The sequence below is a fragment of the Psammomys obesus genome, unplaced genomic scaffold, assembly GCF_907164565.1.
Source record: "Psammomys obesus unplaced genomic scaffold, mPsaObe1.curated_primary_1811, whole genome shotgun sequence".
Classification (NCBI taxonomy): Eukaryota; Metazoa; Chordata; class Mammalia; order Rodentia; family Muridae; genus Psammomys; species Psammomys obesus.
In genome coordinates, this window is record NW_026585895.1 from 10,400,278 (window position 1) to 10,422,764 (window position 22,487).

Consider the following 22,487-nt stretch of genomic DNA (forward strand, 5'->3'; position numbering starts at 1 on the left):
GTGTGTGTGTGTGTGTGTGTGTGTGTGTGTGTGTGTGTGTGTGTGTGAGTTTTGGGGATGGGGGATCTCTTGCAGTCTTAGGTCTTGATTCTACTAATATATATATATATGTATTTATATATTCTATTGATATATATATATATATATGTACATATAATCCAACTCTGAAATAATTACAGTAATTACAGAGATAAAGGGTAAAAGTCACAAAGTGCTGGCTGGGACATTCCAGAGCAGGAACAAGCTTGGCGCCATTTTTATAGTTATGCCTGTTAAGATTTAATAGACGGAAAGTTTCATTAGTGAGCCGCGCTGCAATTAACTTCAAGGAGGTTCCAGACTACTGTGTGCTGCTGTTACACAAAGCTGTTTGGACTTCCCTCCTGAGTGGGTGCCCAACATTTCAATTATGCAAAGTTAGTAAGAAAAAAAAGCATAAAAAAATATACCACACAGCCTACTCTTTTCTTATCACAAAACACATGATAAGAACTGGCTTTTATTCCTCAATGGACATTCCAGCTATTGACTGGAGGTGATTGCCATTGTGTATATGTCTACCATGTGCCGCCTTTCATCGATCCCACTGTCTTATAAAATCACATCCTGTTGGAACTGCAGGGATGTTAGAAACGGTTTCTCTGTATCAAGATTTTTCCACATCCGGCACACTCTCTCTTTAATATAAAATGCTGGCTTGCTATGAGCACTAGCCAAGTTGGCAAACACTATTAGAGCACACAGCACAGAATGCAGTGACTGGCAATTCTCCTGTGGCTGGTTAGATTCCAGGCTGCTTGGGAGATCTGAGCTTACAGATAAAGGGGACAAGCCGAAGACTCTGCCTTGGTAAAGGTGAAGCTGTGGTTCCCTGTGCCGGTGCCGTCTGAAGTTCCGTCCTGCTAGTACCACCACTATTGCAGTCAGGTGTCCCGGGTAGAGGTCCCTACCATGCCCAGGCTGTGATTTCCATATACTGCTATGATGTAGCTAAACTGTTATGTTCCTCATTGTTACATTTTATTGTATTAAACCGCAGACTCACATGTTTTCTTTTTAATGACTTGAAGAACAAAACCTGCTTTTTATGACTTTTCAAATCTGTCTTGATACTCTTTCCTCCCATTACAACCCCCTCCCATTTATTCTACATATGTTTCCATTAATAGGCTGCAGAACTTAACTGGAGTAGGCATGGAATCATGATAAGCACTTTCAGAGACACATGCTGGCCTTTTCAGACCAGAGGCTACATTTGGTGTCTGGAAACAATAATGTAGTTTGACAAACTGTTACAGAGTACCTAAAAACACTGGAGTTTGGGGGCACACAGAATTGTCTTCTAGACCAATGTGTTTGCTGCTGACTAAGCAGAACCAATGAATCCACTTGTCTCTACTTGAGTGTGAAGTCTGGAAGTGCATGATCTCTGATTTAATCTACCTGTGCTTTGTATCACATGGTAACATTTTCTTTCGAGATGATGGAAGAGAAGGCTGAACTTCCTAATACGTATTTGTTACCAGCATACTGTCTCTTCCACAGGAGGTGATTCTCTGTGAACTTCAGGTAACTCTGTGCTCTTTGTCCTTCTAAAATCCATCTGGCAGCAATGTGACAGATATGGGAAGGATGGGAACAGGGTCATGGCAGGAAGCCATGCTTAGAGTCCCTGAAAACTGCCTATCTTCTATCCAAAGAAGTTTCTCTGACAGATTCCCTGAGTGTATCAGGTCGATACCCACATCCCCTCCAATTACTACAGTATTCTACCCTGTGATGTACTTGTATGTTTTAATCAGGTTGGTCCTGTTTCTTGGAAAACTTTTGGCTTAGTTCTAGGAAAACTACTAACACTTGGGCAAAGGCTACGTAACAGCTTTAGAGATCAGGGCAGTTATTTGGGCTTTTGTATTTATGAGTGGCTTTAGTTTCTATGCTCAAACACCAGCATTAACTTCTAGAGATTCATGGAACATTGTGTGATATTTCTCCCATCTCCCTGGGACATGGAGTTTGGAAGAAGGAGCCAGAAATCCTACTGGAGAACTGAACTCTGAGCTGAGGTGCCTTTCTCCATGGCTTACACTTCTGAGCATCTCTGTTAATCAGGACGGTTAATGTATCAGTTCTCTCACAGGAAGGTAAGAGGCTTAACTGATCTTTAGAATGCCCATTTGTGGATGGCAGACCTTGGCTCTCTGTAGTGTATACATTGTCATTTGAAGAAACATTTAGCTTTTTATAAGCAATGGCAGCATAATACACAATACTGCTAAGCCTGGTATTCAAGAACGTTTTTGCATATGGCTTAGTATTAATTAGGGAGCGGTTCTTGTTTGACATGTTTACTTTTAATTCTTAATGGCTTTCCAAGTGGGGTAATGCAGTAAGTCCCCAGAAAAACTAACAATTATCTAGCCTAAAGAGCTTTGTATTTCACTGTAAAATTAAGATTGTGGGAAAACTATGTTTTCATTCTTCTTATATTAACCTTTTCTTATCCATATTAGCTAAAGGTTAACTTGTTCTTGCCATTTTTATGAAGTGAGAAGCAGGAACTGTATCTTTTTATGAAAGGAAGCATGGGAGTGGCAAGCATTCATTAGAGATTGGAATTAGACGTGACCATGATATTAAGTTAGAATGTGGCTCATTGTATAAGCCCAATTGGAACTTTCGTAAGTGCTACTATTAGGGAGAGTGAACATAACTGCTTATGTGAAAGGTACCTTTCATTTCACTATGTGCGGAGCTGATCTGTGTGGGAGAGGCACTGCCCTGTGACTTCTGGAAGGTAAATGCATCTCCACAGGTGGCTGTTACCACCCAGGTACTGGGATTAGGGGATCTATTTTAAATGTTGTCCAATGGTCAATGAAGAGAATCCCTGCTTCTCTTTATTAATTTTTTCTGGTTTCAGCGCTGCATGACTGAATAGCTAACTCAGTTCCCTTCTCTGCCTTCACACAATGGCACAAGGCAGCCAAGATGGCTTCTGTCTTTGCAACCTGCCAGAGAGGAAGGGACTACTGAGCTTCTGGATCTCAGATTACAACTATTTTTGGAGGAGGGGAAAAAAACTGATTGGTTTTCTGAGGTTTGAAAAGTAAGGTTTTCCATACTGGTACTTTCTACCAGGAATCCAAGGAAATAAAAATAACCTTTTTATTTATTTTTTACAGTTGATTAAAAACATCTTAATTACATCTAAATAACAATAGCAATTGTAACAACAATGAAAAAAATACAATGTTTTTCAATACAAACAAGTCTCTGGCCTGTGAAGTGAAGCTTTGGCTAGAATTTGCCCCATAATTTCTAAGTGAATGAACAGAAATAAGAAGGTATTATACTATTTTACACTGAATTAACCTCACTACATACTGCTAAAGATCTATCTCTGGAGACAGGTCATAAAATCTAAACACGTTTTAACCACGGTGGCAGTACTAGAGAGTGTTTCATACTTTACTATTTGGGTGTAAAATTACTAATCAAGGGTGGGAAATGGCCAGAAGAAAACAAGAGAGAAAGAAACTTACTGAAACATGCTGAAGCATTCCCAAGCTTTTATTGAACACGTTCCCTTATGTTTTCCCCTTATCCTTGAAATAAAAGGCTGTTGAGAATATGGGAAAAGCCATGGTAAACAGCTGGTACAAGTAAACAAATAGTCTCTTGCCCAACAGGCAAAACTTTTATTTAGTTATTTACTTACTTATTCACTCAATTATTTATTGCTTTTCCTTTGGCTTGAACCCAAGGCCTTGCACATGCTAGGCAAGCACTCTGCCACAGAGCTACTTTTTCAGTTCTGGGTGTTTGTAAAAGCATCATTTAATTCACTGAAAGCCAAGCCTCTTTTAGGTTGTAGACTGCTTCTCTATTGAAAAATAGCTTCCTGTCACACAAAACAAATTATTCAGGACTTGACAGATGTGAATGAGTTCATGCTTGATTTTTAGTAAATACAAAGAAAGAAAGAAAGAAAGAAAGAAAGAAAGAAAGAAAGAAAGAAAGGAAACAAGAGAAACCATCTAGTTTGTGGGTCATCACCTGAAGGACATTCCACAGGCTCTTGTGACCTTCTTGTGTGTGAGACTGCCTCTCTTAGTTTGCTTTCTATTGCCAGAAAAACAAACAAACAAACAAACAAACAAAACCCAAAAACCACCACAATCAAAAGCAAGTTGAGGAAGAAAGGGTATATCTAACTTAAAACTCCAAGATCCTAGTCTATCATCTAGTGAAGTCAGGCCAGGAACTCAAGGCAGGAACCTGGAGGAAGGAACTGAAGCAGAGGCCATGAAGGAGTGCTGCTTACCAGCTTGCTCCCCAAGACTTGTTCAGCCTGCTTTTTTTTTTTTTTTTTTCATACAAGCCAGAACCAGAACTGCAAGGGGGCAGTGGTGGCAGCACCCACAGTGGGCGGGGCTCTCTCACATCAATCATTAATCCAAAAGAGAAAAAAGTCCTACAGATGTGCCTATAGAACGATGTGATGGAAGCACTTCCTCAGTCGAGGTTGCCTTTCCTCTGAGGACTGCGGGCTGGGTCAACCTGACAGAAAAACTTAACCAACACAGGAAGTCATGGCCCTCACACCACATTCTGAATCCCCTTTTGCTATGTGAAGCAAGCTTCAAAGACCTTCTGACCATTCGCATTTTTCTCTCCTTCTGACCCCTTTCTTTCATGTGTCAAGGGGGCCCTGGGAGAGATGGGGACTAGCACTGTTCTTTGTCATGAAGGGCAGCCTAGTCTTTGGAGGCAGATCACTCACATTCAGCCCTTCAACCTCCCCCTTACAGGGCCCATTTTCTCCTCAGAAAAAAAAAAATGGGTCTAGTAATATGTCTGTCAAGAGCATATTTTAAAGATTAATAGCAATACCTGGTAAAAGTAACCACTAAAGAAAGGCTGATATTGCTGTAATTACTGCTCTTCTAAAAACTATTTTTTTTAAAAAAAAAAGGTATTTATATGTATTTTCTTGTGTGTGTGTGAGAGAAAGAGAAAGAGAGAGATAGACACACACACAGAGACAGAGAAAGACAGAGAGAGAGAGAGAGAGAGAGAGAGAGAGAGAGAGAGAGAGAGAGATACTTCCTAGAGCAAAGCCTCACCTCCTAAAGGTTCCACAACCTACCCAAACAGCACCAGTGAGCCTATGGAATGGGGTGGAGGGGGATGGGGTCTCATCGAAACCACTACAATTGTTCTTGGTTTACAAACTTACGCATTTTCAAACACCAAACATACCGTGAGAAAGCTTTGTGATCTGGTGGGAGTACCCTTAAACACTTCTGTTTAAAAACTGAGCCGAATGTTTTAACTATCTAGAAAACAAAAACAAAACAAACACAACACAAGTTCTTCCTATTTCCGGCATACAAATGCCAAACTGTGGAAACCCTAGGGAAAGTGCTTGTTTTTCACAAGGCGGGTTATTTATTGTATTTTAACATCTTTCCATGCCGTTCCAAATATTCAACATACACTGACATGTTCTTGTTGTTCAAGTAAATACACACGGGAAGAGGATTCAGACAGATGAGTACCAGCCTCTTCTGCACCTGCCTGCTTGTCTTGAGAGCCGTGTTGCTGCAGATTCCTTATCCTCATGACGCCTCAGCGTTCCAAACTGTAGCTGGGCCACAGCAACTGGAGAACTGAACGTGCAGGCTCTATGGCTCAGTGTACCTAAACATGTTTTCCACGTGTAAGGAAACCTCAGTATACTCGCTGCGTTCGTAGCTGTAATTTATCCAGGACTGGGAGCCGGCAGCTGGCTTCGACGCAGCTTTAGAAACAGCCACAAAGTTACACGGAATTTCCCAGCGTCCCCTCCAAGGCTGGGCTGGAGTGAGCTCTCTCTGCAGATGATAAGTGTTCCTTCGGCGGTGGCTGGTGTGCTTATGGGCTTGTGGTTCTGACTCTTCGTACCTGATGAGTTCTCCTGTTAGACGCGGGCTTGCAGGGGGAACAGCGCCAAGGGTCTTAAAAGAATGTCATGTAACATTTATTAGAGTCGTTGCGACCGGGACACCTCCCACTCACTTTGATTTACTGACATTACTTCTGGTTAAAAGCCTTAGGTAAGGCCACACACAGTGGCTGGTTGATTTGGATAATTAGAAGGAATGGCAGAGGCCTGTCTCTTTACAAGGAAGTTAGCGGTGACACGCAATTAAAGCAACCGTCGGGGGCGGGGGCGGGGCTGTAGCCATAAGGACTACAGTGGATTGGGTCAAATCAAACATTTATAAAATCCCCTGTCTTCACAAAGGATTTCTGTTTCTCTATTTAACAAATTACTGCCGGGATGACCGTTCATTTACACAAGCGGAGTAAGGATTCAACGTCGCAGTCCCGGTTTTTGTTGTTTTTTTTTTTTTTTTTTTTTCTTTTTTCTTGTAATTTGTGGGAGCATCCAGGCCCATTATCGTCACTTTTGCTTTCGTGTGGGGTTCTCTGCTTTAAAGTGGGGGCTTCCATATCCATTACCTGCTACGATTGTGAGAGTTGAAAGAGGGGGGGGGGGCTTGGTACTTAGTCTTTTTCAAACAAAGAGAAAGGAAGCTGAGGTCTGAGAAAGCGTTTTTAACCTTGCTTCCGGTGCGAGCAAGAGTAAACCAGAGCGCGTGGAAATGACACACCAACGGTAAAAGCACGCTCCTCTGGGAGCTGTTTCCTCCTCCTCCTTGAAACCTGGAAGTGGTTGTGTCCTTAGAGGAGACAAGCTGAAGGCCACAGGCCTGCACTTGAGCAACACAGACACACGGATCCCTCCACGGGTAGAACTTTCCAGTCACCACCCCGCCCGTCCTTCAAGTCTGTCTGGGTGGTGAGTGAACAGAGAATGCTGGGAGATCCTAGCCTGGGCTTGACCTCAGCTGTGTGTGGGTACCTGGCACTCAGGAAGGAACGAGGAAGGAAACAGAAGCCACGATACCGTTAACACTTACTTAGCTCTTCGTGAGGGCCAGGGGCTAAAGCGAGGGCATTGTGTGACGTCACGCACCATAGCAACCTCGAAGGTAATTATTAATATCCCGAGATGGTGAGTGGTTGGAAATACTCAGAATTCCTCCCCACAATTTGAACCTACATGTACGCTTTTAGCCCTAAGCTTCATGGCCTCCCTGAAATGTGAACTATGTGCTGCTGAAGAGCTGTTTCCCTAATAATTGGCCAAACTTGTGTGTGGTGACTGCAGGGAAGGTGGAGCGGGCCTTTCTACAACCTCTTTCAGCAACACGGCTTCCTTGGGGGACTGGAGGAGGGTTGGAACTGTTAACAGCAGTAGAAATGTGAAGTGTCAAAGTGTTCAGATACAGGAATGGAAGGGAACGGGGCAACCTCCACTGGGTGGTCCATCTCCCTCGAGATGCCCATTGGATATTCAGCTGTGGTATTAATTTTTATGTCTTCCATGCTATTTCCTTGCTGACTTGGCAAATGACTCACGAAGTTACTGAAATGGGCCGGGTGGATTCCCCGTGGGTATTGCTGGCACTGAAGGAAGAGAAGGGAAGTCCCTCCGTTTGGCGTTTCCTGAACCATAAATAACGGCTCTGTTGCCATTCCTGGCAATACGCTTCTGTCATTAATTAACTTTTATGGAAAGCTACGATGTCCGTGACTCGGGCCTCTCCCAGCTCTTGATCTATGTGGTGTTATGTGGTGCAGACAGCAGCGCTCACAGGTGGGATTTGTCTGACATGGGAATCTGAATTAGTCTGTTATGAAAACCTGCTAATATACGGCATGTCCCTGTATTGGGTGGGTGGGAAGGTGGGAAGGTGGGAAGGTGGGAAGGGAGAGAGCAACAGGGTGCCCATTCCGTGTCTTCTGATTGTTTTCCCAGCGTCTGCACAGGGGACCAGAATATCCTGTTCTTTCTTAGGTTAATTTTTTAAGATTTATTTATTTTTATTATTTTTAATCATGTGCCTTGGGCCTCTCTCTTTCTCTTGTGTGTGTGTGTGTGTCTGTGTGTGTGTGTGTGTTAGTGACCTCAGAGGCCAGAGGTGTTGGGGTTTCTGGAGCTGAAGTTACAGGCTGTGAGCCACTCGATGGGGAATATAGGATTCAAACTCCGGTCCTCTGGAAGAGTGGTATATGCTCTTAACCACTGAAACATCTCTCCATCCCATTAGGATAAATTTTAAGTGTCAAGATTTTTTTTTCGATGTTTCCAATGTTGTTGGAAGGTGAAAGATCTTAGTATAAGATTCAGTAGTGTTCTTCATTCAAGTTTGGAAAGACGTAGGAACACAGGACCTTCCCATCAAGGCCAAACAATGGCCTCTGGTTGAGGATAACCAACTCCATCTTTTAAAATAGATCACATCTGTGTTAACAATCCTGCCAGAATATGACCTATTACCTTTGACCTAAAGTTTCCCCATGTGGTTTTCAGACAGGATTAAAACAAAACAAAAAGTTGGTATCCAGTAGAATTACCAAAAGGACTTATTATTATAATGATCCACATGTAATAGTTGTTGACAGCCATACTGATTAAGCCAATTAAAAGTTTAAAGTCCTTTTTATTGACGGTCAGACCAAGAGCAGACTTGGCATCTGAAATGTCTCTTGAGACTCAAGTTCACTGATACAGCATTTTAAAAGGCAAAACTCACAAAGATACATCAAAGTTAGGGTTGGGTAGCCTTGAAATGTTTATTCCTGGAAGAACATAGCAGTTATTTTAGACATAACTTCCCAATTATTTGGGCTATAGGTCTGGACCATACTCAACGCCATGGAAATCTCAAATATGTCGCCAAGGCATATCAGAACAGGATGGCGTTACCGTAGTCCTTTCATTATTGAACACAGTACCCTACCCTAGAGGTTTCTGATTTGTTAGGTCTAAGTGGGGCCTGAGAATTTGCACCTGAAACAAGGTCCCAACATGGTGGTATAGCTGGTTCAGGAGAAAGACTTCAAAAGAACCATGAGCTTGGTAGTCAGAAGGACTGGGGTTAGGACCTTGTAGCCAGGCTGAGGCATCTTCACCCATAGAAAAGGGATGTAGAAAGGAAGAGCAAACCCTTTGTCTTTTGATTTGGTTCAGTTAGGAGTAAAAAAGCACCTGTGTAAAAGTGCTTGCTTGTCCATATCAGGCACATACAAGTAATGTAACAGATGTGACGTCCCACTGGTGACAGGTTATGCCTATTTGTGCTAGGACATCAGAAAATGGCTAGCCCATGATTTAGAGCAGAGACTCCGCTCAGAGTTAAGAAGCTAAGGGAAATGTGGGTAAAGATAATCTGCCAGAGACCTAGGACCACATCCTGGAAGACTTTCTGATGTGTTATGAAAAAGAGAAAAGCAAAAGGGTATGTTTTGTGCTACTCTCAAGAGAAGCAGAGGAAGAGGACCAGGTATAAGTGAGCATCCTAAGCTCGCTAGGAAGACTATTACCATGTCACATGTAATCCCAATAAAGCACTTAACATGAGCTGAGCAGACTTTTCCTAATGGGCTTTAGAAGGGAGAGAATGAGGGAAAGGCAAGCGAGGTAGACTACCACGCATTAGAGGAATGTGTGTGTGTTAATCCGGGTTCCTCACAGATATGGAGCCATAGGAGCCAAGTCACAGCTGTGCCATTGTGGAGGCTAAGAGGTGCCACAGCCCACAGGTCAAGACCCAGGAGGACTGCAGATGAGGCTCCAAGCCAGAGCTGAAGGGCTGGTGATTCTGACTTCAGTCTGGACTTGAAGGCCTGAGAACTGTGAGAGCTGGGCCTGAACCTGCCTTCACCTCAGGCAGTTGTCATGTTTTCTTATCACCTTCATAGATGATCCCTTTCACCTTGGGGAAGACTGCCTACTTCAGATGCCAATCTCTTCCAGAAAGTGCCCACATAAATATATCCCCAAATGATGCTAAGCCATTTCTCTGCCACTTTTGGCCAATAGGGTAGCCCATAAAATTTACCAACACAACATGAGATGCCTATTTGCAAAGATAGTGTGTGTTGAGGCCAATTATGGAAAAAGTAATTTTTAGAATCTATCTACCAAACTACCTCTGTCTGTACCTTACTTCACTCTCCTGATGGGCTGTTTACTTAGTAGAGTGATTTTCAGCTTTCTGTCTCTCCCAGGAAGTACCCTACTTAAAACAAAACAATTCCAAGAAAGGACTTACAAACATTAATTAGAAGCTGAGTATGAAATTATATCCAAAATGTTTTGCCTCTCTTGTTGACAGAATTTCCCAAACTGTATTTATAGGGACTATGAAGTCATGCTTGAGGAAAAAGCATTTCTAGTTAAACATACATTAAAGGATCTAAAAAGTCCTGAGGTTTAAAAGATAGATTTTAAAATCTCCCCTTCGAAAAGCAAAATCTCCCCTTCGAAAAGCTTTTTTGTGTTAAAAAAAAAAAGTCCATAATAAAGCTGAGCAGTATTGGCACACTCCTTTCATCTCAATGCTTGGGAGGCAGAGGTAGATCTCCTGAGTTCAAGGCTAGCCTAGTCTACAGTGTGAGTTCCAGAATAGTCAGGACGACACAAAGAAACCCCGTCTCAAAAGCAAGCAAGCAAGCAAACAATCCATAATAAGCTAACATCACTGTTTTAGCAAGATAAGAATCGAAATCCAAAAGATTTTTAAAGTGCAATTTGGGTTGTCAAATGTAGGATTTTGTTAGGTTTTGTTTTTTGTTTTCCTCCTTACCTCACCCTCTCCTCATGACTCTGAATGAACTAAGGATGGCATGACGTCATGGAATACGCTTCTCCTACAGCACTCTTTCTGAAGTGATATCAGTGTGGGTGGTTTGTCTAGTTGCCAGATGTCTCAGACATCTGCGTGATTGGACAGCTGCTTCATCTTGTGCAGACAGGAACCACCCAGGCATCCTCTGCCATTAACTGCTCAACTTGATTGGTCAAGAAGCATGTCAGTCAAATTCCATGGCAATGAAGGCTTCCTGCAGTTTGGGCGCTGCTGGATCTGAAAACCACATCAGTTCTCCTTTTGCAAGCTCTGCTTCAGGCAGAGCAAGATCAGGGCTGCAGTTATGGACAAGGGTATGGGTATAACCAGACCTTTTAGAGCTCTCACCTCCATCTCTGGGAAGTGCTGAAATGTTTTGGTTGAGGCTTTCTGTGGCCATAGACAGCACTTTTCTTTAAAGGTCTTGAGAATTTCATAATTTCATATATGAATGTTGCAGTTACATCATTCTCCCATCTCCTTCCTCCAGTTCTTCCCACACCCTCCTCACTTTTCTCTTCAAGAGTTCAATGCCTTGTGCAGTAGATTGAAATGGACGAAGAAAGGCTGATGCTCGATGCTCTCCATCTTTCAAAGCAGGTGTTTGGGAAACACACAGTGGTTCCCAGGTTAGAGGTTATTCTCAAGATGTGACTGTTTTAGGCTTTGATCTTAGAGGTGGTATGTTTCATCCCTGGCATTCTTCACTGTACCTGGCAAGGATGATGTGAACCTTCTCCCAGAAGCAGCATTTCATGACAAAACTTCAGGACCCTTCACCTGTGTGACTCATACAAACCTGAAGACTATATATTGGTTCTAATCCGTGGTGACAAAAAATTCATGAAATACTGTTTAAAGTGTGTTTTATCTATTTTAGAATATCCATTTAGAACCATTGGCTTACAGTTGTACTTTGGCTGTTCCTACTTTCTAATTAGCTGGAGATCTTTTTCCGTGACCTAAAAATATGATACAATTTCTAGAGGATGCTGTCATGGTGCCAGGTGGTGAGAACTCTTTCTCGGCTTCATTTGAACAGGTGTAAAGAGTGCATGACCTGACCTCCTTTAGAATTTGCAGGGTGGAATGTTGAATTTGTAAGCAGAACACCCAGGAAACCTTGGCAGCATGAACAAAAGTTGGCCTGCCTGCAGTGATGTCCAGGCTTCCTGGAATGAGTGTTTCTTTCTGGTAAGATGAACCCCCTCAACTGCTTAAAGCTTTTCTCTGGTCCCTGAGGCAAATTTAACTAGAACATGGGCACTTTTATTGGCTGCATTAGCAAGCCTAGAAATCACTCATACTTGAGAACTAGAGGAGCCCTAAGTGGGGTAAGCCATTGGTCTGAAGAATCATTTCTGGAAATGAAGCTCTGTAGTGATGATCAATTGGAAAGACAATGAGAACTTTTGTAAAGCAATCTGTTGTGTTTATCAAATGCCCTCACTTTTGCTGAAACAAAAATAGTGAGAAGCTTTAGAAGACTCTGTGTGAGCCTTCAAAGATGCTCATGGATACAGCTGGTGTATTGTTACGTGGACAGGAAGAATTCTTACTCACAAAACAGTAGAAAGCCACCTGCAGAAGGCAAGAGCCATATACTCCCTTTTTCTGAGTTTTTGCCTTATTGCTTTTCTTCTTGCGTCCAAGGACTTTCTTCTTTCTTGGAGACAGCGCTGGGATTATACCATTAGTTCAACAATCTCACAGAGGGCAGGATAATATTTCCTCTCAGGATTGTCTATGAATTCCTAAAGGGCTCTCATTATCCCAGGGATGACCTAAGTCTATCGCGGGAACACCACATCAACAAATGTTTAACACACTGGTGCAGCCAGTATGTGGAAATGAAGAAAAAAATTAAAAGTTCTTGGCCTCCTCTAAAATGGTGGAAGCATATTAACAAATATTATATACTTATGGGCAATATATCACATTGAGATGACAGACATTTAAAATGGTGATTGAAATGAGATAGGTCAGCTGAATGGAACTCAGGCTGCTTCATAAAGAAACACATCACATCCATTTGTAGAAGAATGGATTTGACAATCCTGAGTTGACCAAATATATAAAGACATCTATCATAAAGTCCTGCTTTGTTACCTAAATTCACATCCACATCTTTATCCATCAGCTAGATAAGTGGTTCTCAATCTGTGGATGGCAAACCCTTTGGGGGGGGGGGGTGAGTGACCCTTTCACAGAGGCCCAATATCTTCTGCATATTAGATATTTACATTATTTACATTCACAATAGTAGCAAAATAGCAAAGTTACAGTGATGATATAGTAACAAAAATAACTTATGGCTGGTGGTCCACAACATGAAGAACAGTATTAAGGGCCTGAAGTGTCAGGAAGCCTGAGAACCACTGAACTAGATAGTTCCTGTTATGCTCCATTCCTACTCAAGGCTTCCCTCCTCCCTCCCCTGTCCTTGTAGAAGAATAATTTCCCCAGCAACTCAGGGAGAGCCATTCTTAGGAATAGGTAGCCAGTTGGATGAGTCACAATAATCTCATGGAATCCTGTTTTAACGTGGAAGAACAAACTGAGAAGCTATAGAAACATACAAAAAGTGAGTGTGCAGCATTGGGGTCCTCAGGGCAAAGGGGCAGAGGGACACAGTAAAGGCCAAGTGAATCTGGTGAAGAAAGCGAAGTCCAGTTATAGACAGAGTGGCAGAAACAATCCCAGGGTATTTGAGTATAGGTTAGATGGAGACTCTTCCATCACCTTGAATGGCTGAGTGTTGGGGACAGAGTTAAGTCTAGCACAGTTCAGAAGCCCTTGAAGGCTTAGCTGGGCCTTGAAAGATACTCAGTCTGTTCTTACAGCACAAATGCAAGAGCCTGGGTTCAGCTCTGTTGTGATCATGATAAGATGGAAATGTTAGTGCATGCCTTATCCTAGTGCTGGAGAGGTGGAGATAACAGGACCAATGGGACCTGATGGCTGGCAGTGTTATCAAGTCAGTGAGTTCTAGCTTCACTAAGAGGCCCTGTGTCAAAAATTAAAGTGGGGAACGATAGAGGAAGTTGATGTTGACTTATAGCCTTCACAAGCACACATACACACACACAGAGAGAGAGAGAGGATGTACACTTGCAAGCACATATATACACACACATACACACATACATACATATTGACATACATGTGGACATGCACATACATGTATATGACATTTACAAAGTTATAGAATAAAGTGTTTTGGTCTGAATCCAGGTGTGTTGACTTAGAGATCATTTATTTATAGCTAAGTCACTAAAATCACAGTTATATAAGCCTTATTGTTCTTATGCAATCATAGGAGCATGAATAGATATGGCCTCTTTGAGTTTCAACAGGGCAACAGGGCTTAAATTCTGAAACCCGGAGGAGTGTGTATACGTGGTGGTTTGTAGGAGAATGGCTCCCATAGGCTCCTGTGTTTGGATGCTTGGTTCCGGTTGGTGAAATTGTTTGGGAAGGACTAGGAGGTGTTGCCTTGTAGGAGGAGGTGTGTCAGTAGGGTGGGCTTTGAGGTTTCAAAAGCGCACACCGAGCCCCAGCCTCTCCCCACGGTGTGAGGGTCAGGATGTGAGCTCTCGGCTCCTGCTGCAGCACCACACCTCCAGGCCCACCGTCACACTCCTCACCATGACGGTCATGGACTTAGCATCTGAAACTGAAAACAAGCCCTCAATTAAATGCTTCCGTTTGTAAGCTGCCTTGGTCATGATTTGCAGCAGTAGAACAGTGACTAAGACACCGTGTCTAATTGTACCAGCAGAGGGAAGAAAGATGCTAGAAGGGCACAATCTAGGCTTGCCGCACATCCCAGAGTCCACCACTGACTTCTCAGTCCAAGGACTTCTTTTCAAATGTTACACAAAGCTAGAAATGCTAGAATCCTGTGATTGCCTATAGCTATGTGTCTTCACACATTGCTTTCTGGGAACCAAGAACTGTTCTGCTCTGAGAGCTTTATACATATTTGCTAACAACAATGCCACAAAGGTAAATTCTACTCCCTATCCTCATGTTCTAGATGCGGAGACTGAGGAAGAGACAAACTGAGTAAATCACACAAGGCCATCAGAAAAGAATTGATGGAGGAAAAGAAAATCAAATTCTCATAGGTTGATGGTAAAGCTTGTAATTCTGCAATGCATATTCTAAAACTCAGGGTCCTTCTATTAAAGAAATGAATGTGGAGATAACATTAGAAGAATGTGGTTTTCATAACTGTGTACCAGAATCCATATTTCTCAGACGTAGAGATGGCTCTAGCCTTTGGGAATCTCTCACTCATAGCTCTTTTCTCTAGCTTTCTGGTACATTATAGGTCTCATCCATACGGAAATGGCCCACTAGGTAAAGGTGGCCTGACCTTCAAGCTTCCAGCTTTTCCACACTCCAACCTCCCCTACAGTTTTTTTTAATAAAAATTTATTATTTATACAGAGTTCTGCTTACATGTACACCTGCATGACACAAGAGGACACCAGATCTCATTACAGATGGTTGTGAGCCACCATGTGGTTGCTCAGGACCTTTGGAAGAGCAGTCAATCCTCTTAACCTCTGAGCCATCTCTCCAGCCCCCTCCCCTACAGTTTTCAAACAGGTCTTCCTCATGTGCGACTTGCACCATGCTATGCCTCCCCTCATTACCCTCAAGAAACCAAGAGGGTAAATACAACTTAACCTTCTTCTAAGTATGGCCTCCCAGGTCCTTCAAAATTTGGTTCCAGCTATACAATCCAAAGGTATATATCCTTCCACAAAGCTCACTGGAGTCATCGCTGCACCTGTCATCTGGTCTGACCACACTGTACGTGCTTCTATAGGTCAGCTGTCTGGAAAAGGAAGAGTCAGTTATATGTACACAGAGGGATCTTGCTCAAGTTCTCTGACCACAGGCAGCTGTGCCTAAAGAAGACTCCCCATGAGGAGACCACTCCAGCTTGAGTTTTTCTGCCCAGCAATTAACTCAAACTTTTATGCCGTGTGTACTGTACTGCTCATTCATCCACTCATGATGCTTGTTCTGGCCTCTGGCCTCCCTTGTCCTGCTGGCTAAGCAACAGCATCGATCCTATGAATGTTGTCCTTCATCTCCTGAGAGACAGAGGCCAAGTTTTATACTGCAGTGACCCCTGTTCACATGATGGTACCCACTATACTTGTCGAGTGGATAATTGCTCTTGTCAACTAGTTTGTTTCCTTACCCTTGGAAATCTCTCTACCTAACACAGAAATTTTCCTGGCTCATGTCCTATGATAAGCAGAAATATTGCTTTGCCTGTATGGTTGTTCAGTGTTAGATGTAAAGAAAGTAAGAACACACATTTTCCTTTGTCATGGGCATGTATTTTTTCTGTCCCCCTTAAACTGATCAGAAAGGGCAGACAGATCTATAAGAATATTTAATTCCCAAATCAAATACACCTTTCTGTATTTTGTATGAACACAGGACTTTCAAGCTGTTTGCAGACGTCATTTTACTGAGCTGAATCCTAGACATTTCTTGGACAACCTTAAACCACAGGGAAGAAAGTCAGTGGGCACTACTGAAAGAGCACTGGTTCAGAAGGGCAGGATCACATACTTCTAGACTGAGAGAGGAAGACTGTTCTTTGTGGAGTGGTGCCTTGCAGAAACCTTTGTGTTCTTGGCTCTAGAGTTAGAGGGAAGAGGTGATGACAAGAATCTGCTTTAAAGCTAGGGCGTTGTAAGCTTCTCTTAGACTTCTGAGCTTTCAGAGTGTTTGTTCAGGAGGCAGTTTCCAAGGTTTTACAGCTTTGCTAAAAACATTTGGTCTCCTCTTTAGATCTGCTCGGCTGATATCATTTTAGTGACTTCCGGGGCAGCATTGTTGCCGAATTGAACAGCAATGAATCTTTACTGGTGCCCATCAAAACTGTACTTTTGTATCTTACATTTCACTTTGATTATTTTTCATCTCTTTCTGAGATTCCCTGGAAACCAGCTTTGTCTTGTCAACTGCATAACAAGCATGGAATTTTTATAATCATGGCCTTGTCACAGCAGAGCGGATTTGCATCTCCCAGTGAGATGCAAATTGTCCATTCTAGAGTTCAGCGACATTTGCCTCTCTTTAAAGCGACGGCACTAAAGTGACTGGTAGACACAACTGTTTGTTTAGCTTGGCTTCTGTCTTTGATCTCATGTTAACATACCTTAATGGCAGGTAAGATTGATAATAGAGTATTGTAAAGTTCAGGTAATAAATACTGCTTAACTCATAATAATTCTGAATAATGTACTTTTTATGACTTGGTTTGATGGAAAATTTCCTTGTCAGCTTGGTCTAATTGTCCAAACAAAACCACCCATTACTTGAAGAAATGCATGTCCTTCCTAGACACATTGATTAGGGTCATGGCTGGGCTGCACAGAGGAATATAGTAACACTTCAGTTATCTTTAAATGTAATCTTTGGACGATCTTACTAATGCTAAACTCAGGTTTAATGAGAAGCTTTTGTTTACACTTGCCCTTTGAGGCTGTTGGGCCTCCACTGAAATCTGTGCTGACGGCTGGGGCACATGTACATTTACCCCGGGTTTTTCCCTGGAGCCTTCTAGAGCCATCAATTGCAGTGCTTTGAACATTGAAGTCGTGGCAGGACGTTGTCTTTTTCTTAACATAGGGACTAAAGCAAAAATATATGAAGAGAAAATTAAACATTTAGGAAGTTAAAAAAAATACTACTGAGTATCTGAGGGCAGCAAATTTCATGTGATGTTGGGAGTAGAGGTTTGTTAGTAGGTGTTGACAAGGTTGAGTTCCCTTCCATCACGTTATTCACCAGAAGCCTGCGCGTCAGAGGACAGGACCATAGATTCAAGCAATAGCATTTACAGTAGCATTGAGCAAGTAAAACACTCAAGAAAAAATAACTAAGAAGGTCAAAGATCCTGCCCTGAAAACTGTAAGACACTCATGTAACAAGCTGAAGGTAACAAGGAATGAAAACAATGTTCCACGTTCACTTATTGGAAGAATTAAAATAATTAAAGTGTCCAAACTGCCTAAAGTGATCCTCAGATTCAATGCAATCACATCAGAATTCCCATAACATCTACCCAGAATTACAAAACAAAACCCCGATCTAAATAAAGAACCAGAATAAAAAAAAAAAAAAACCTTGAGTAGACATAGACAATCTGATCATATCTTTTTAAATATCTGATCTAACTTCAGAGGCTATGATAACTCCAACAACAAGGCACTGTACAAACACATATCAAGCAAAGGGCCAGAAAAAGCCCAGAAAAAATCAACACAGCTGCTGTCAACGGTAACCAAGGTGCCCTAAGCGCACAGTGGGGAAAAAAAAAACCAGTCTTTTCAAAAAATGCTGAAAGAAAATCTGTAACTATAAAACTTAGAAGAAAACATAATTTTTTAAAAAATAGAATCCTTAAAACAGTCAACAAAAGCAAAAAGAAACTAACATGGCTGCATCAAACTAAAACCCTTGAGCTTAGTGTAGCAAAAAACAATCATGCCATGGGATGAGAAAAAATCTGCGCAGCATACATCTGACAAGGGGTTACTCGTGCACAAATACACACATGCACATCCTACACATGTACCTACTCACATGCACACATACAGAGACATGCGCACACACACTTCAAACTATTCAATAGTAAAAAATCAAATAACTCCAATCTTCTAAGAATGGACAAAGAATCTGAACAGACACTTCTGAAGGAAGGCACACAAATGAGCAATAGATGCATGAAAAATTGCTCAGCATTTCCCACATCAGGAAAATGCAAATTAAAAGCACGATAAACATCACCTCCCCCTTGTTAGAATGGCTTCTGTCAAAAAGATGAAAGACAAACCATAGCAAGCACATGAGAGCAAGGAACCTTTGCACACCATTGCTGAGAATGCAAATCTGTCTGGCTATTATGGGAAACAGCTTGGGCGTCTACCAAAAATTAAAATAGAATTACCATATAATCCAAGTCTACTTCTGGCACATTTCAAAACTAAATGAATGCAGTATGTGGAGGAGAAATTGGTACTCCCGTATTATGCAGCACCTGCATGACAGCCAAGATCCAAAGCAACATAAGGACTACACAGAGAAATGACAGTGTGTATACACAATGGAACAACGGTCCTCAAAAAAAGGAAATCTTGTCAGCTGCAATAACATGGCCTGTGATTGGAGGACATGATGCTAAGTGAAAGAAGCTAGACACAGAAAGAAGACCATTGCATGCTCACATTTATATGGGGTCTCTAAGAATGTCATACTCAGAAGCAGAGAGTACAATTGATATCAGACCAGCTGCCTACCAGGGGGTAGAGGAGACATTGGTAAAAATGCACAATGTTTCAACTCATAAAGAGTAGTAGCTGTTCTATACCATGATTACTACAGTTGGCAATACTATCCTAAACACTTGAAAGTTTCTAAAAGAATAGATGGGTAGAGGCGCAATGCTGGGATTGAACTCAGGGCCTTCCACAGGTACCAGGCAAGCTTCTTACCACTGGACCACACCTCCAACCCCACAGAATTAATTTCAAATGTTCTCAGCACATCCATGTATGTGTGTGTGTCTGTGTGTGTGTGCATGTGGGATTCATGTGTGTCAGGTAATGGACTTAATGGAAAGCTTGATATGATCATCTTACAATGAATACCTATTTTAAAACACACACTGACAACCACTTTGGAAATCAATCTGGCGCTTTCTCAGACAATCAGGAATACTGCTTCCTCAAGATCCAGCTATACCACTCGTAGGCATATATCCAAAAGATGCTCAAGTACACAACAAGGACATTTGCTCAACCATGTCCGAAGCAGCTTTATTCGTAATAGCCAGAAGCTGGAAACAACCCAGATGTCCATCAACGAAGGAATGAATACAGAAATTGTGGTACATTTACACAATGGAATACTACTCAACAATTAAAAACAAGTAAATCATGAATTTTGCAGGCAAATGGTGGGACCTAGAAAAGATCATCCTTAGTGAGGTATCCCACACACGGTATATACTCACTTCTAAGTGGGTACTAGACCTATAAGATAGGATAAACTTGCTAGAATCTGTACACCTAATGAAGATAGACAAGAAAGAGGACCCGGGGTAAGATGATAAATCCTTACTTAGAAAGACAAAGAGGATCAACATTGGAGGTAGGAGAAAACAAGTAACAGGACAGGAGCCTACTGCAGAGGGCCTCTGAAAGACTCTACCTAGCAGTGTGTCAAAGCAGATGCTGAGACTCATGACCAAACCTTCGGCAGAGTGCAGGGAATCATATGAAAGAAGGGGGAGTTAGTGTGACCTAGAGAGGACGGGAGCTCTACAAAGACCAAATATATCAGGGCACAGGGGTCTTTTATGAGACTGTTTCTCCAATCAAGAACCATGCATGGATAGATCCTAGAACCCCTGCTCGGAGGTAGCCCATGGTACCTCAGTATCCAAGTGGGTTCCCTAGTAGGGGGAACAAGGATTATTTCTGACATGAACTCAATGACTGGCTCTTTGACCTCCCCCTCCCTCCTGAGGGAGGAGCAGCCTTGCTAGGGCACAGATAAGGACATTGCAGCCAGTCCTGAAGATACCTGATAACCTAGGGTCGGATGGAAGGGGAGGAGGACCTCCCCATCAGTGGACTTGGAGAGGGGCAGGGAGGAGATGAGAGAGGGAGGGTGGGATTGGGAGGCAAGGAGGGAGGGGGCTACAGCTGGGATACAAGTGAATGACCTGTGATTAAAATAAAAAATAAAATAAAGTTACCAAAATAAAAAAAAACTCACACTGTAACCAATAAGTATAATAAAAAGAAGGAAATAAATAATAAATAGAAATAATAAAAAGAAGGAAAGTGGGAGGAAAGGAAAGAGGAGAGGGAAGGGGGAAATATCCAGGAAATGACCGCGTGGGCTTTTAACAAAATGGGCCACTGTAACTCCTCCCAGCTTCAGGACGTAAGTGTAACGAATCCAAACCCAAGTCTTTGAAAACTGAGCCTGGCTTAAAGTTTAGAAATTACTCAGTTCAATATTTCAAAAAGTGCCTTTTACTATACTCAATTCAGGAGGTTGGTGACGGTTTTGTAATTCTTTTAAAACTCAAATTCCCAAGGAAACCCAAAGAATCTTCCCCATGGTTGCGTGTTTACCGAGAAATCTCTGTAAGTGGCTTTGATGCATACGTTTACAGTGGCTTAGCTGACAAACATTCCAGCTCCCACGGCTAACAGGCACCTGCAACGGTGGATTTCAGCCAACAATATTGTTCACTTCACATATTGCTAACTACTTAGAACCTTATAAAAGAGATTTCGGAAACAGTGTTTTTCTTTTTCAAATACTCTACATTTGTTTGTTTATGTATATATTGGTTTATTTATGCGGTGTGCCTGCCCCACATACACACATGTGGGCATGTGTCACGGTGCTCAAAGGACAACTTGTGGGAGTTACTTCTCTTCTTCTGCCATATAGATTCCAGAGATCAAACTCGGGTCATTAGGATTGGTGGCAAGTTCCTTAACCTACTGAGCCGATTCGCCTGCCCTGGAAATAGGGCATTTACCATAGGCATAAAAGCAAAATCTGTTCATCCTCAACAGTTTTGCCACTTCACCTTGACCATTCATTCATGCCCTAATTTAGTCTACCTTGGATGGAATTCTTGGATGTTGCAAAATAAACAATATTCCTTAGACGTTTATTTACAAATTTATACAAATATTTGTGTCAATATGGAATTGATCTGCATGCTTCTTTCCATTAAAAAAATAAGTAGCTGCATTTTTATTCTTTTGTTCTTTTATTCTTATAGTGGTGACACACCTGCGCTTCAGAAATAACCAAACAGCCGATGCCACTGGTGGTCAGCTGTCCCTGCTTTGCAGCCGGAGGTGCTCAAGACTGCTGCAATGCTCCAAGTGATGTTTGATGTTGATAACAAGTTTGTAAGTCAAAATAATGTAACTTGGATTAAAACTGATCTTTTATAGCTTTTCAGTCATTTGGAAGGCAAATATTTAGGAACTTTATTATGCGTCTGTCTTTTCAGAGGGAATCCATTTCACAGTGTCTCAGCGCCATTTCCTACACAGATTTAAACCTCCCAGCGACAGTTTGTGCATATGTTCTGAATCGTGGCCTCGTGGTTAGAGTCAGTTACCAAAGAAAGAATTGGGAATATGTTGGTTTTTAAAAACCCATCTGAGGAAAGGCTAAATTAAAATCTTGGGTTGGCAGTCTGGCTCTATCAGGTACTTTATAAAAATCACCCTGGGTATCCTAATGTGTATACTGGGGACCAGAAAGCCAGGTTTGGGAGCTGTGTTTCTAAAAACACAGTCCAAGAGAGGCCCTGTGCAGAGTGGCCGGGGACACTCTTAAACGCACACAACAGCTCCAGGAAGCTCTTCTGAAACCACACCTAGAATCTGCACTTGAACTTGACTGTAACATATATCCCAACACGACCGCATTCAGAGGTAAGCATTGTTCTCCTGGAAAATTCTTACCTGCTTTTTTTTTTTTTTTTTTTTCCACTACCACATTTACACAGTCATTGGTGTCATTGTAAACCCTCTCAGAACACTTTATCTCACTGAGCTTCGGCTGTGATGTTTTGTGCCATATACATGTGAAATTTTCCAAGATCTTTCCCTCACCCAGCATTATCAAATGTCCACAATGTGAGTACCATTGATCGCC